The following is a 15519-nucleotide window of genomic DNA, read 5'->3' as shown; positions in this document are numbered from 1 at the left end:
TGGGAAGCAGTGAATGAATTCCTTGTTTTGCTTTACTTGCATGTGCAGCTTTTGCTTTACCTATTAAAGTGACTTTAACTGAACGAGAGAGTTTTCTCGCTTGACCTTTCTGATTCTCTCCTCCATCCTACTACGGGGGAGTGAGCACTGTGTGATACTTAGCTGCTGGCTGGGTTCAAACCACGACACACATGTAGCAGCCTTCAAACTAGTAAATACTCTCATAGCTTGAATCTGGAAGATATCTCTCTTCTTATGCAGACTGCTAACTTTACTACGGAATTAGTGTTCATATGTATTTCACTATTTCTCTCCCATAAAAGTCCTGTCTTTTATAGATTTCTTGACACTGGGTCTTACTGCCAGTACTAAATAGAATTATCCTCCCCACTCCTCCCCTCCTTACCTTGTTCAGTGCTATTGCTAGTTATAGGACATTTTTCTCATTTCAGAGCCTATTTTCTTCATCTCCCAGAGGACTGACCATACCTCACGAGAGCCCTTCATGGATCTAGAGGCTTTAAAAGTCTATCTTTTCCCTACCAACTGTTGCTATCTCTGAATTTTAGTGTTATTTAAGGTCTTTCACAATAAACACTGCAGAGTAATTAGTATCCCAGTCACAATGCATGTTCATAGGGGAACACTGAGTGAATGTATTTTTTCTTTTAAAAATATTCAGTATTTCATGTATAAAAGCACTTTAACAAGAAAGATGAGGGAAGAGTGGAAAAACAGAGGACAGGGAAATAAAGCAACTTTGTTTATGCCTTTCAAAATCTCAAGAAAGCAAAATAAGAAAAAATCATTACCATATATTTGGAGAGTTTCTTAGGCTCAAGCAAAGAAGAAATGCGTACACACACACATATACATCTTTTTTCTGTGTAATGAACAGATAACTATGGAACCACTCACTGGTTTCAATCGCAGGCTTTTTATTGTGGCAGAATTGTAGTAACCCCTGGCCACTCTGTCACTGTCAAAACTCTTAAGCACTTTAAGTCTCCAAAGGCTTCTCTGAAAGCTCATCACTCTTTCTTGCACAGACAAAGACTTGGGGCCACTAATATAAATAATATAGCAAAACTGAGCAAGAGAAGACTATGCCAAGAGACAAAGCAAGCGGGGGAATTATCTTCAAGATGTTATTATAATATCATGTGAAGACTATCAAGACTCTCTGAAGGACATTGTTATGTTTTATTATGCTACTTTGTCAAAACCAAAATTCTGTTGTTCAATTAGAGCTTTGGGACAGTCTCTGAAGACTCATCCAAACATAGAAACGATCATGGATTAAGCTATGTCAGCTCTATGTATATAAATTATAAATAATTCAAAGAGATTCTTATTTGATTTTATTTTCCTATAAGATGATGAAATTTTTCATCTTTCCATATAATCCTTTATCAGCATCCTGAATATTATGAGTATTATTATGAGTATTATTATTATTATTATTGAGTATAATTATGAGTAATATGGTTCTGTGGATGAAATTCACACCTGATTAAATAAAAACAACACAACTTAGGAAATTTAAAAGGACTACAGATAATGGCCATCCTCTAGGCCCCTTCATTAATCTCCACTACCCCCAAAATAGGAGTTCTGCATTGCTGTGAAACAATGTGAAGCAAACAGGTTTATGGGGATGAACTTTGAGATTCATTATCTAGTTGTGCAGGTAAAGTACACAGGTATGAAAAGTCTTTATATAAGGAAAGGCTTATTCCTCAGGACACTGACTACTGCTTTCTGAACTCCCAATATTTTTAGTCTCAGATAGTGAATGTCCGCACTGTACTTTGAGATCTTTCAATTAAAAATGTGTTATTGTTTATACATAACCTGATCCTTGAGCCAACCACTTCACCAAACTGGTCAACATGTTAACGGTTAAAAACTTTGTAGAACTTAATGCAGTTCTAGGCCTTATAAGAGCTTCACATTTCTCCACAGTTTGACACATTCTTTAGTCTCAGATGAATGTTAGCAGCCAAAATATTTCCCAGGATTTGTATTTTAATTTTTGACCTGAAGAAAACACTTTTTCCCTTCCATTTAAGGTTAAAATATTTTAAATATTCAGGCCATCCTGCATTTTCTCAAATCTCACTTCTTCATTCTCATTGTTTAAAATGTTGCAAATATAATGAATACATTTCCTTTTAAATTCTTTTCCTTGGAAATCTATAAAGGGTGATTTTCTGAGATGGAAAATTTGGCAAGGCTAGGCCATCCTCCCATGCAACATATGTCTCTGTAAGATCCTACTGCCAAGAAATCATCTCCTGCCAAGCCAGACACAACACCATTCCCAAGGGGTGGAACCTCTTTGGGTTTCATTTCAGCTGAATTAACCATACCTGCTAATTCCTTCTAAGTCCTTCCAGAAGATACAAGAAAGCTAAGTGGGTTAAAAAGATGTCTGGAGGGGGCTTGAAGATGAAATAATAATTTTTGGTCTGTATGACACAAGACAGACAAACACATAAGCTAGTAGAAACACTCAACTGCCTATAACCAACATTCACTGTGACTTTGTCCCCTTCATTATCTGAGTTATTATATGGCACACTCCTTTACATTAGCCATATTTCTTATCTTTACTTCCTTCTCAGGCTCTTCTCTTATTCTTGCTTATTCTGTACACTGTGCCTTATCTGAAAATTTAGATTATGCATTAGGGTGGAATCAGCAGCAAATATATTAAGGAAACAGTGTTTCAGAGTTATAGAGTACTGTACATATTTACACGCTGTGGTTGTCTATATCTACAGAAGAAAAGCTTTAGAGTGTGCACCTGAAAAACACATAGCATGTGTAAGAAAGACTTCTACAGGTATGTCAGCCAGAAAAAGAAGGTCAAAGAAAACATACCCCCCATAATGAGCAAGACTGACAGACTGGTAACAATGGATGAGTAAAAGGCTGAGGTACTCAATGACTTCTTTGCCTCAGTCTGTGCTGGCAATCTCCTCACACCTCTCGAGTGGAGGGACTGCAAGACGGGGACTGGAGGAGCAAAGTCCCTCCCACAGTAAGAGAAGACCAGAAGATCACCTGAGGAACCTGAACATGCACAAGTCTATGCAACCTGATAAGATGCATCTCAGAGTCCTGAGGGAATTCCAAGAGTCGGAGGGAATTGGGCTATTTTAGTTCCAAAGCCACTCTTCATGATATTGGAAAAGTCATGGCAATCAGGTGATCTCCCTGGAGACGGGAAAAAGGGAAACATTGCACTCATCTTTAAAACGGGTAGCAAGGAGGACTCTAGGAAGAATTGACCCATCAGCCTCACCTCTGTGCCTGGGAAGATCATGGAGCAGATCCTCCTAGAGCTATGCTAAGGCACATAAGGGAGGTGATTTGAGGCAGCCATCATGGACTCACCAGGGCCAAGTCCTACCTGACCAACCTAGTCAGGTTCCGATGATGGAGTGACCACATCAGTAGATAAGGGAAGAGCTACCAATGCCATCTGTCCGGACTTCTGTAAGGCCTTTGACACGGTCCCCCACAACAACCTTCTCTCTAAATTGGAGAGAGATGGATTTGATGGGTGGACTGTTGGGTGGATGTGGAATTGCTTGGATGGTTGCATCCAGAGGATAGCAGTCAATGGCTCAAAGTCCAGATAGAGATTGGTGATGAGAGGTGTCGGTATAGGGACCATTACTGTCTAGTATCTTCATCAATGACAGAGATGGTGGGGTTGAGTGCACCCTCAGCAAGTTTGCAGATGACATCAAGCTGAGTGGTGCAGTTGACACACCTGAGGGATGGAATGTCTTCCACAGACACCTGGACAAGCTTGAGGAATGGACCTGTGAGAACCTCATGAGGTTGAACAAGGCCAAGTGCAGGGTTCTGCACCTGGCTCAGGGCAACTGCCGGTGTCAATACAGGCAGAGGGATAAAGGGATAGAGAGCAGCTGTGCCAAGAAGGACTTGGTGGTACTGGTGGATGAAAAGCTTGACATGAGCCAGCAATGTGCACTCGCAGACCAAAAAGCAAGCCATATCCTGGTCTGCATCCAAAGAAGCGTGACCAGCAGGTCGAGGGAAGTGATTCTGCCTCTCTACTGCACTCTGGTGAGACCCCACCTGGAGTACTGCATCCAGCTCTGGAGCTCTCAGCACAGGAAAGACATGGGCCTGTTGGAGAGGGTTCAGAGGAGGGCCACAAAAATGATCACAGGGATAGAGCACCTCTCTTATGAAGAAAGGCTGAGGGAGTTGGAGTTGTTCTGTCTGGAGAAGAGGAGCTTCCGGGGAGACCTTCTTGCAGCCTTTCAGCACATAAAGGCAGCTTATAAGAAAGATGGGGATGGATGTTTTAGCAGGGCCTGTAGCGATAGCACAAGGGGTAATGGTTTTAAACTAAAAGAGGGTAGATTTTGACTAGACCTAAGGAAGGATTTTTTCACAATGAGGATCGTGAAACCCTGGCACAGGTTGCCCAGAGAGGTGGTAGATGTTCCATCCCTGGAGACATTCAAGGTCATGTTGGATGGGGCTCTGAGCAACCTGATATAGTTGAAGATGTCCCTGCTCATTGCTGGGGGGTTGGACTAGATGACCTTTAAAGTCCCTTCCTACACAAAAATTTTATCATTCTATGATACTATGATTCTATGATTGTAGGATTGTGATAAAAAACACCAAAGAGAAAAGACAAAAAAAAGATTCTAAACAAAACTTTTTTTTTATTATATCAGTTGCCTACAGTTAAAATCAGGAACAACTGATGTCTTATACAAATCTAAAACAGTACAAACAGTCCACTGAGATGAATCTAAGGCCAAGGTATGCAGAACAGTCCTAATTCCACTGCATTGGTTTTGATGTAATTGAAAAATCAATTAATGGCCACCAAAACTTTGCACACCATTCAACTACTGTGTGCAGCTGTTCCCCTATTTGTGGGACTAGTGCGTAACTAATATGTTTGCATACCATTTAAAACCTACTGGAGTCACTGCATTATTCTCTTAAATTTATATAGGGTTCTTATTATGTGTTAAGTATATTTCATTATATGGGCCAAGCTATTTCTGATTGCAGAACAAGTGACTACTTGTCTCCACAAAAATGAAATTGATAACTTTTAATATATTAAGAAGAGGAGGATATTGTGCTTTAGAAAATATAACTTTCTCAAACAATTTGGCATAGAATATATGTAATGTGTACCATGTCACTCTCACTACAAGGAATTAAGCTCTTAAACTCTGTCGCAAATGAGTGGTTTAGGCCAATTAAAGTATCACTGCCACAGATATTAGAAAGCAAATGATTTTAATATAAATTTGTAAAAAGTGCAACTTAACAGAATTTGATTACAAGGTCCACTCTATTACTTATTCAATATGGAAAAAATATACAGAGAGAAACCAAATTGCAATTAGGTTGGAATGGTTTACACGTGGATCGGGAAGAGTGATTTACACAGTCAGGGAAATTGAGTCCAAATGGAGTTGATATGATATATCACTTGTGATTAACACTATTACGGTAAATCACAAGTTATATAATTTTCTAACTAAGGTTAATAACACAACAACTTAGTTAAAGACTTAAGAAGGTTCTCAAATTACACTCATATAAAGATATAGACATAGAGATACATAGAGAGATATAAAGAAAGTTATATATATATATACACACACATATAAAGGTACCTGTTAAAAAGTCCCCTTGAGTCCAGCGAAATACTCACATCAAATGTTTTTGCATTTCTCAATGGGTGAGTGTTGAGCCTCAAGGAGTGGGGGTTTCAGCCCAGGTCTCATGCCAACCTTTGGCAACAGTCCTCTGAACTTACCGTGAATTTAAGAGTTCACAAGCTCTGAGAGGTGTCCCACTCAGAGCGAGATGCTAGTCGCAGCCCGCTGTGGTCCAGGAGAGATGAAAGGGCCTCACTGGGGACTGCTGTTTATAGGGTCAGGAGATGATTGACTTTAGGCATCAGTGAATTTCCATCCTGGCCAAAACCCAGACAGGTAATTACTGAAGTCTCCAGTAACACTGCCACCAGTCGTTCCAGGGTTGTCAGGAGATAGTTAGTTCTCTTCTCGTTCTTCACCCTGGTCAGGCAACTGCATTCCTGATACAATCAGTGCCATTCTCCACCTCAGCTACACAAGAGTGCTTGGTATGGTTGAGGAGCTCTCAATCACCAAACTCTTTGTTCAAAGGCCAAGACTTGCCAGGCAACTGAATTTCTCAGGTTGTAGAGTGGCCCAGGTGCAAGGGAAGCAGAGATGGGGGCGGAAAATGTACCACCACAAATTCTCATCTTCTGCCACAGATTGAACCAAACTCACTATTATCTCTGAAAAATTATAAATGCCTGATGTAAACATCCATTCACCATTTTAGCTTTCACAGTTTCCTTCCAAACATCCCTGTCATTCTGCCTTCAACATATTTGTAGAGAGGTATACCAGCAATGGATCATGTAATAGACATACTTCTTGGTAACTTGCATCTTCTAAAATACTCTATGCATCCTAAATACTTCCTAGTCATATCTGGTTCCAGTCCTTGAGTTCAGACAATGCATGGAGGGATAATTGTGCAATGTCTTCTTACCAACCTCCAATGAAAGACATTCTACTGTTTGGTAGAATGTTTTAGCCTAACTACACTTGCAGGTAGGAAGTTTCTCTTTAATATCCAACTATAATCCTCTTAAGTGCAAAGCAAGCTAATTAAGCAGCTATTTAACCAGTCTCCATCAAAAAACATTTAGTAATTCATATTTTACAGCCTGAGAGATATATCAGTGTCAGAATACTGAACAGGGCAGTGGGACATCCTTTCACTCTAGTAGAGATAAACATCATCTAAAGACAATCTCACTTGCATATTTTATTTCTTATGTTTTATATGCTTCAGACTGATAATGCTGCTGTGTCACACTGTGTGTGAGAGGCAATATTAATTTATGTAAAGAATGTGTACATAACTATAGCTATACATTGAACTTACAGTTCTGTTTGTCCAAATCAGACCCTATTCGCTATAAGAAACACTATGCAATATTTATTTATATAACCATGAGAGATACTTGAGAATAACTGAACTTTCCTTCTTTATGATGGGTGAGAAGGGGGAGATTTAACTTTTGTTAAAGACCTGAATGGCATATAAACTTCAATAAGTAGAAGAATCAAAATCAACTAAGACCAAGGTAGGCAAAAAAAAAAGTACTCAGAAGGGTCAGTAGTTGAATAAGAAATAAATCCAGAAGCAACTTTGGAGTTGTTAGTTCAATAGCCACAGATTCTGTCAGAGAATACATGCTTCTTTCACGGTGTGGTATTCTGAACTCAGTGTCCAAACCTGTGTCACCGATCTTGTAACTTTACAAACTAAACAATGAAATGCTTAAAAACTTTTATATTTTTAAACATAAATTAGTATATTTTCCTTCCTACAACCACATCTAGATGATTTGTTGGCTGAGGGTATTGTACACTAGCATCAACTCACTAATTATAGTCATACGTGTTAAAACCATCTTAAGTAAAGTGAAAGCTAAACTTTTTACAGTTTTGTGTAAAGGAGAGAAATCTGGCATTTCACTTCTTTCTATGTGTGACTTCTGCTTATGTTCAAAGGTAGTTTCAAAGCTGTATTAAATCTCAGCAGACATCCAGAAAGGAAGAAAATAAATGTTCAAAATCAACTCAAAACTGTGTGTCCTTTTGAGGCTGCTTTGCGTAATCACTGATGTTGCCTCTTCTCACTGGCCCAGCCCTGCAAAGATTTATACATAAGCTCAACTTTATACATGTGAATAGTATCATCAAATTAGTGACTTCAGTGCTACACTTATATGTGTTACACATCTTTTGATAGGACTGAGCCATAATAATGTGAATTAAAATGAGAAAGTGATAGCCATGAGTACATCAGAAATACATAAGACTGAATTCACCAAAAGATAGCTCTAAAGACCATAAAAGTACTTTTTCCTGGACATTGGGCAACAGCTACTGCTGACCTCATCCATTGAGGGCTACACTGCAAATGTATGTATGCATTTACTTTAAAATATGCAAATAATTTTATAATTATGTTCATTCTGAAAGTTCCCAAAACTCATTGCAAACATATAATTCTTTCTCTGATATTACAGTGTTGCTGTCTTTAACTGGAACAAAACATTAATTTTCTGACCTACACCAAGCCTACTCAAAGTGGAAGTGTCCTGTGTAATTTAGTGTTGGCTCAAAATGGAGCAGTGCCTCATTATTGCCCGAAAGAACAAGTACTCATTGCTTTGTTATCATGGGTTTGTACAACTCTAGAAAAAAATAAATTAAAGAGACTATCACTGTTTATTTAAATGGTATAATAAAAATTATTAATACATAGTGTGAAGAAGGTGAAAGAAAACAAGCATTTATTTATTTTATAATGAAACAAAAAAGGTGTTCTAGAAAATTATCTGATAGCAGTTTCAAAGGAAGCACTTCAAAGAAAACACTTTTTCATGCTTCATGCTTTACAGTAAATAGTTATTTGCAGAGTACTTTGTCACAAAAGCTCAATAACAGGAATGAGTTTGAAGGATATCTATATCATTGGCCATTAAACATGACAGTGTGGATGTAATTTTCAGATGAGAAAATTTGTAGACCATTAATTCCAGGAAACTCAGTGAGTAGTCCAACAGGAGGATCACGTATATGTATATGTATATGTATATGTATATGTATATGTATATGTATATGTATATGTATATGTATATGTATATGTATATGTATATGTATATGTATATGTATATGTATATGTATATGTATATGTATATGTATATGTATATGTATATGTATATGTATATGTATATGTATATGTATATGTATATGTATATGTATATGTATATGTATATGTATATGTGTATCTCTCTCACCGTTTCTTACTTTATTCCTTGCTCACTTGCTACTGGTATGTGTCTGAGACAGGGTATCTAGACAGACTTTTCATCTGGTTTGTATGATTAATTCTCATATTCTAATACTTCCATTTCCTGCTCCCACTTAATATGTTAAGAGATTTCAGTCCATGAGCAGGTCACAGACACTGTTAATTTTATTCACACAGTATATTGGGGTTTTTATGCATAAAACCATATGAAGGAAATCTCTGAGATCATTTTCTCAGTGTGTGCTGTCTATATCAATATTAAAAGCCGCACCTAATAAAACACAGTGAGGATAAAATGCAGTGTGGTTTGTCAACCATTGGTGATAATAGACCAGCCCTACTGATCTACTCCTGATAATCTTATTTTCTTATACATAGGGTATTTTAAAACAACATTAAATACTAATTTACTAATTCTAGTTGGCATTAATCTAAGCGGTTAGTATACAACACTTCACAAATTGTGCTGCACAAGAATTAAAAGATTATGTGGGGTTTTTTCTCTTGTCCTGAAAGTTATATTTGCATCCAGTTTGTGTTAGTTTAACATGTTCAAGAATCTTCAAAGACTTTTACATAGTTTGCATGATTGTTTTATAACCATTACTTTTCTTCCATGGGCAATTCACCTTCCTTGATAAAATGCTGTTCAGGTTAGGATTAGTGGACTATTATGTGATCATTATAGTAATTCCTATATGCCAGATGAAAAAATTAGAGACCCTGTAAGAGAGAGAATCATCCGGACAGGTTTCTTGCAATTTAAAATGTTACAAGCACCCAGATAAGCCAGGTATTTTAAATAACTGCATATGATATACAGAAAAGCAGGGAACATAAAGCAACACAATGTATTTTAATTCAGTTTTTAAAATATCAAACTGTTTTAAATGTAGTTGCTTTATTTTAGTCAGGTCCACCTAAATGCATTGGTGGCTTTTAAACACATGAGGATTTTAGTAAAAATTAAGTTTGTTACTCCATAGTACAAATATAATATCCCATACTTGATAATATATATATCATTAGATGCATTTTACATATATTATTCATTTAATAATTTTTTATCTATTTTTTTTAATGTCTTTTTTTTTTTAATTTTTGTCCTGGTTTCAGCTGGCATAGAGTTAATTTTCTTCATAGAAGCTAGTGTGAGTTGGATTTGGAATGAAAAATGTTGATAACGTGCTGATGTTTTGAGTTGTTCCTAAGCAGTCAAGGACAGTCCAGCTTTTCATGCTGGCCTGTCAGTGAGAAGGCTGGGGGTGCACCGGAGGGTGGGAGGGGACACAGCCAGGACAGCTGACCCAAACTGGCCAAAGGGATATTCCATAACATATGATGTCATGCTCAGTATATGAAGCTGGGACAAAGAAGAAGGAAGGGTAGAGGGGAGTTACAGTGTCTCTCTTCCCAAGTAACCATTATGCATGATGGAGCCCTGTTTTCCTGGAGATGGCTGAACACCTGACTACTGATGGTAAGCAGTAAATTAATTCCTTGATTTGTTTTGCTTGCATGCTTGGCTTTTGCTTTACCTATTCCATTAAACTGTCTTTACCTCAACCCATGAGTTTTCTCACTTTTACTCTTCCGACTCTCTTCCCCGTCCCACCGTGGGTTCTAGTCTCCTCTCCATACCACCATGGGTGAGTGAGTGAGAGGCTGCGTGGTGCTTAGTTGCTGGTTGGGGTTAAATCACAACAATTTTAAAGCCCAGTACATGATGCAGTTTATACTTGCACTTGTACAGAAGAATAAAATATAATTAGATACAGAGTTAGAACCATGAAGAGTTCAGTTGACTATGGGCAGTTATGTCATTAAATCAATCAAAAAATATATCTGAAATTGTTTTTAAACTGAAAAAGTATGATCAATTCAAACAATACAGATTAATAATTTTTTTTTTTACATGTCCTGCTTTCAGCCAGGGCAGAGTTAATTTTCTTCATAGAAGCTAGTGTGAGTCTGTGTTTTGGATTTGGGATGAGAAAATGTTGATAACGTGCTGATGTTTTGAGTTGTTGCTAAGTAGTCAAGGACAGTCCAGCTTCTCGTGCTGGCCTGCCAGTGAGAAGGCTGGGGGTGCATGAGAAGCTGGGAGGAGACACAGCCGGGACAGCTGACCCAGGCTGGCCAAAGGGATATTCCATAACATATGATGTCATGCTCAGTATATAAAGCTGGGACGAAGAAGAAGGAAGTGGTGGAGGGACGTTCAGACTGATGGCATCTGTCTTCCCAAGAAACCATTTCGTGTGATGCAGCCCTGCTCCCCTGGAGATGGCTGAACTCCTGCCTGCCCATGGGGAGTGGTGAATGGATTCCTTGTTTTGCTTTGCTTGTGTGCGTCGCTTTTGCTTTCCCTATTAAACTGTCTTTATCTCAAACTATGCATTTTCTCACTTTTACTCTTTTGATTCTTTCCCCATCTCATGTGGGGGGGAGTGAGCAAGCGGCTGCGTGGTGCTTAGTTGCTGGCTGGGGCTAAACCACAATATTACGCTACTCATTACACTTGCATATGTTGAAGCTTAAATTAATAAATATAGGATTTCAGTTTAACAAATTATCCTTGATGAAGGGAAGAAAAGATTTCTTTAAGTCATCTTTCCATTGCCCCTGATCTTGGGTTGGATTAAAAGAAACACAGAAGCTATGCATGAAAAAAATCCACACATTCTTGTTCTATACTTTTCAGCATTTTGTAGATAATCAGTGAAAATTAGTCTTACACATAGGTCACACACCTTCACTCCTACTTTTATATATAAGTAGACTTTGAGGCTTGCTCTCTGATGTGAATTTAACTATTGGTGAAAAGAGGGTTTTGCTTCTTTTCAGTCCCTGGTCAGTAGGACAAACTGGTCTGAGTTTTCTTAGTATAGGTAAGACAACACATCAAGTATTTTCACTGTATTATTATTACAGTTGATCAAGGAATTTACAGTTTCTTCTATGTGTGAAGTCATTCTGCAGGGTTTGCCATTGTTTGGGTCAGGGAAAAGCTCATGGATGAATCAGATGATAGAAAAGAGACTTGAAACCGAAAAAGGGTACTTGGAAACAACCACAGAACCATGGCTCATTTTTATCACTTTGTAAATGATCTGAAATCTTATTACTGTTATGAATTCTGAAAACAAAGAAGTCACCATATGGATGCATAAAATTGTAAATGTTGATTTGGTGCTCTCACTGTAGGCATTGTCATATTCATAAAAATAAAGAAGAAAAAAACCCACTTTCATCCACCAATGCCATTGCTTAATGGATATTGTTAAAAACTGTGCATCTCCCTCATTTTCTACACCATACTGAAGAATGCTTTCTCTTCATTAAAATAAGAATATATAATCCTTCATTTTGGCAGATGTATCATGTTTGCAGTCCACATTGTTGCTTCTTGAATCTCTACAGCTTTCTATTCTACCTTATTCAAATCTGACATGTTTTATTGGTCAGGATGAACTGAATATTTAGTTATGCACTTTAGAGGTTTCTGTTTATCATACCCTAATACATTCAGGAGAATGTCTCCATTTTGCATTCAAAAAAACCATTTGTCCTGATAAAATCTCCATCGCTGCTGAATTAGAGACAAATATTTTTGCACAAATAAGATTTAGGATTTTTTTAAAAGTTCTGTACTTGTACAATAGCAAAAGCACATACGTGTGTGCTTTGTAACTAATAGAGATAATATAAAATTATTTTTTCCCTATCTTGTTTAGTGTAAAATTGGCAAAAGATGTCATAAGTGACATTAGGGATGGGGTCAGGAAGGCCAAGGTGCAGCTGGAGCGGAACTTGGCAAGGAATGCAAAGAATAATAAGGACTTCTACAGGTATGTCAGCCAGAAAAAGAAGGTCAAAGAAAACGTACCCCCCCATAATGAGAAAGACTGACAGACTGGTAAAAATGAATGAGGAGAAGGCTGAGGTACTCAATGACTTCTTTGCCTCAGTCTGTGCTGGCAATCTCCTCACACCTCTCGAGTGGAGGGACTGCAAGACGGGGACTGGAGGAGCAAAGTCCCTCCCACTGTAAGAGAAGATCAGGCTCGAGATCACCTGAGGAACCTGAACATGCACAAGTCTATGCAACCTGATAAGATGCATCTCAGAGTCCTGAGAGAATTGGCTGATGTAGTTGCCAAGCCACTCTTCATGATATTGGAAAAGTCATGGCAATCAGGTGATCGCCCTGGAGACGGGAAAAAGAGAAACATTGCACTCATCTTTAAAACGGGTAGCAAGGAGGACCCTGGGAAGAATTGACCCATCAGCCTCACCTCTGTGCCTGGGAAGATCATGGAGCAGATCCTCCTAGAGCTATGCTAAGGCACATAAGGGAGGTGATTTGAGGCAGCCATCATGGCTTCACCAGGGGCAAGTCCTGCCTGACCAACCTAGTCAGGTTCCGATGATGGAGTGACCACATCAGTGGACAAGGGAAAAGCTACCAATGCCATCTGTCTGGACTTCTGTAAGGCCTTTGACATGGTCCCCCACAACAACCTTCTCTCTAAATTGGAGAGAGATGGATTTGATGGGTGGACTATTGGGTGGATGTGGAATTGCTTGGATAGTTGCATCCAGAGGGTAGTGGTCAATGGCTCAAAGTCCGGATGGAGATCAAAGATGAGAGGTGTCCCTCAGGGGTTGGTATAGGGACCATTACTGTTTAGTATCTTCATCAATGACAGAGATGGTGGGGTTGAGTGCACCCTCAGCAAGTTTGCAGATGACACCAAGCTGAGTGGTGTGGTTGACACACCTGAGGGACGGAATGCCATCCAGAGGGACCTGGACAAGCTTGAGGAATGGATCCATGAGAACCTCATGAGGCTGAACTAGGCCAAGTGCAGGGTTCTGCACCTGGCTCAGAGCAACTGTTGGTATCAAAGAACCTGAGCAACCTGATCTAGTTGATGTCCTTTCTCATTGCAGGAGGGCTGAACTAGATGACCTTAAAAGGTCCCTTCCAACTTAAATTCTATGATTCTATGATAAGAACTTGCTATCCAATACCCTGTAAACCTGCTCAGTGACATGTGTTATTCTAATGAATATATATTTTAAACTGTAGGTTTTATCTGAGTAACAGCAAATGTATTAAATCTGCGCTCCACCAGCAGTAATTCTGTCATCATTTCAATATTTTTTATGTTTTTTCAACCTGGTGTTTTAATTCTGCTATGTTCTCTCAAAACCTCTGTACAGCAATCACTTTCCACATCAAAGGTACATCATACACAGGCCATATCTGAGTGATATAATTCAACAATTCTCCACATGAAGACTTGTACTTTTAGGCTAAGAATCAGTTGCACATAAACTGACAGGTTTCAAATCTCATAATCAAGAAAAAAGTGTACAAAAGTAGAATATGCAGAAATAGCAACTTCTAGTTTTTATATGTCATCAACATGACAGAGGAGAAAATATGGTTAATTGCACACATTTCAACAAGTTGTGCACAGAAAAAAATCACATTTAGAATCAACCATGTCAGTAATTGTTCACACTTTTTCTAAAAACTGTAATATAGCCAGGCTGCAGATGAAAGAATTGTGGAATAATAGCTTGCATGGTTGTGAACTGAACGAGTTCTAAACAGAATTAGGAAATCCAGACACTAAATGGTATTTGCTCTCCTCTCCTCTCCTTCCCTGCCCCTGTTTTCATTTTTTGAAGTGCATGGCTAATAATCTGCACTTTGGAATTCAGGATAAAGCAAAAGGTAAGAGTTCTTGACCATGAATGACATCATTATTAAAGAGTACTGAGAAGATTTGTGGGTCGCAAAGGTGATATTCCTTGGAGACATAATAAACTGTTACAGATATCCTGCTAATAAGGCTAGTACTTGTGGTTTAGTTTTTTTAACAAAATCAAATATTAATGGAAGCAAAGAAGATTGTTTGTTGAACAGAGAAATTGTTGCACCTTAATCACAAGGAAACACTAATTTTCCCAACGGCTTCACTGAAAAGTTACCATCCTTTGCTGTTTGTTAAGTTCTAAGAACTTGGTGAGGAAGTCTCAATAGAATCCATACAATGAATCTTATATAACTGTATTTTCATTTACTGTCACTCAAAAGATTACTGTTGAACAAAGATATAGTCTCACAGTATTTCTAGTATAATCAGAAATGGGAAAAGTCTGATGAAACAGACCCCTACCTTTGAGATTAGTCCAAATCTCTCAAACTCATTAATGTGCTCAGGAATCTAAAATTCATTCTCAGAAGGGAGACTGCATCTACCAGCTACATTTGTGCATAGATGAAATCTCTTTCAAACCAATTAATGAACAAACCAAGTGCACAAGCATGTCAATGAAACTGTACCAATAGGACCAGTGACAGACAAATTATATTAGGTTATGTTGAGCACTGTGCTGATGTTGCTGGCTTAGGTCCTTTCCTTGTGGTTGAGAACATGAGTGCAGCAAATATTTCACTGCACAAAATATGAGGAGAGGGAATAACTTAGGTCTGTCTTAAAAATGATGAAACCCAAAGTCTTAATATATTTTTGAAAATTATTCTTAGGCTATATT

Source organism: Phaethon lepturus, unplaced genomic scaffold (assembly GCF_000687285.1).
Source record: "Phaethon lepturus isolate BGI_N335 unplaced genomic scaffold, ASM68728v1 scaffold1354, whole genome shotgun sequence".
NCBI lineage: Eukaryota > Metazoa > Chordata > Aves > Phaethontiformes > Phaethontidae > Phaethon > Phaethon lepturus.
Note: the sequence above shows the minus strand (reverse complement) of the source record.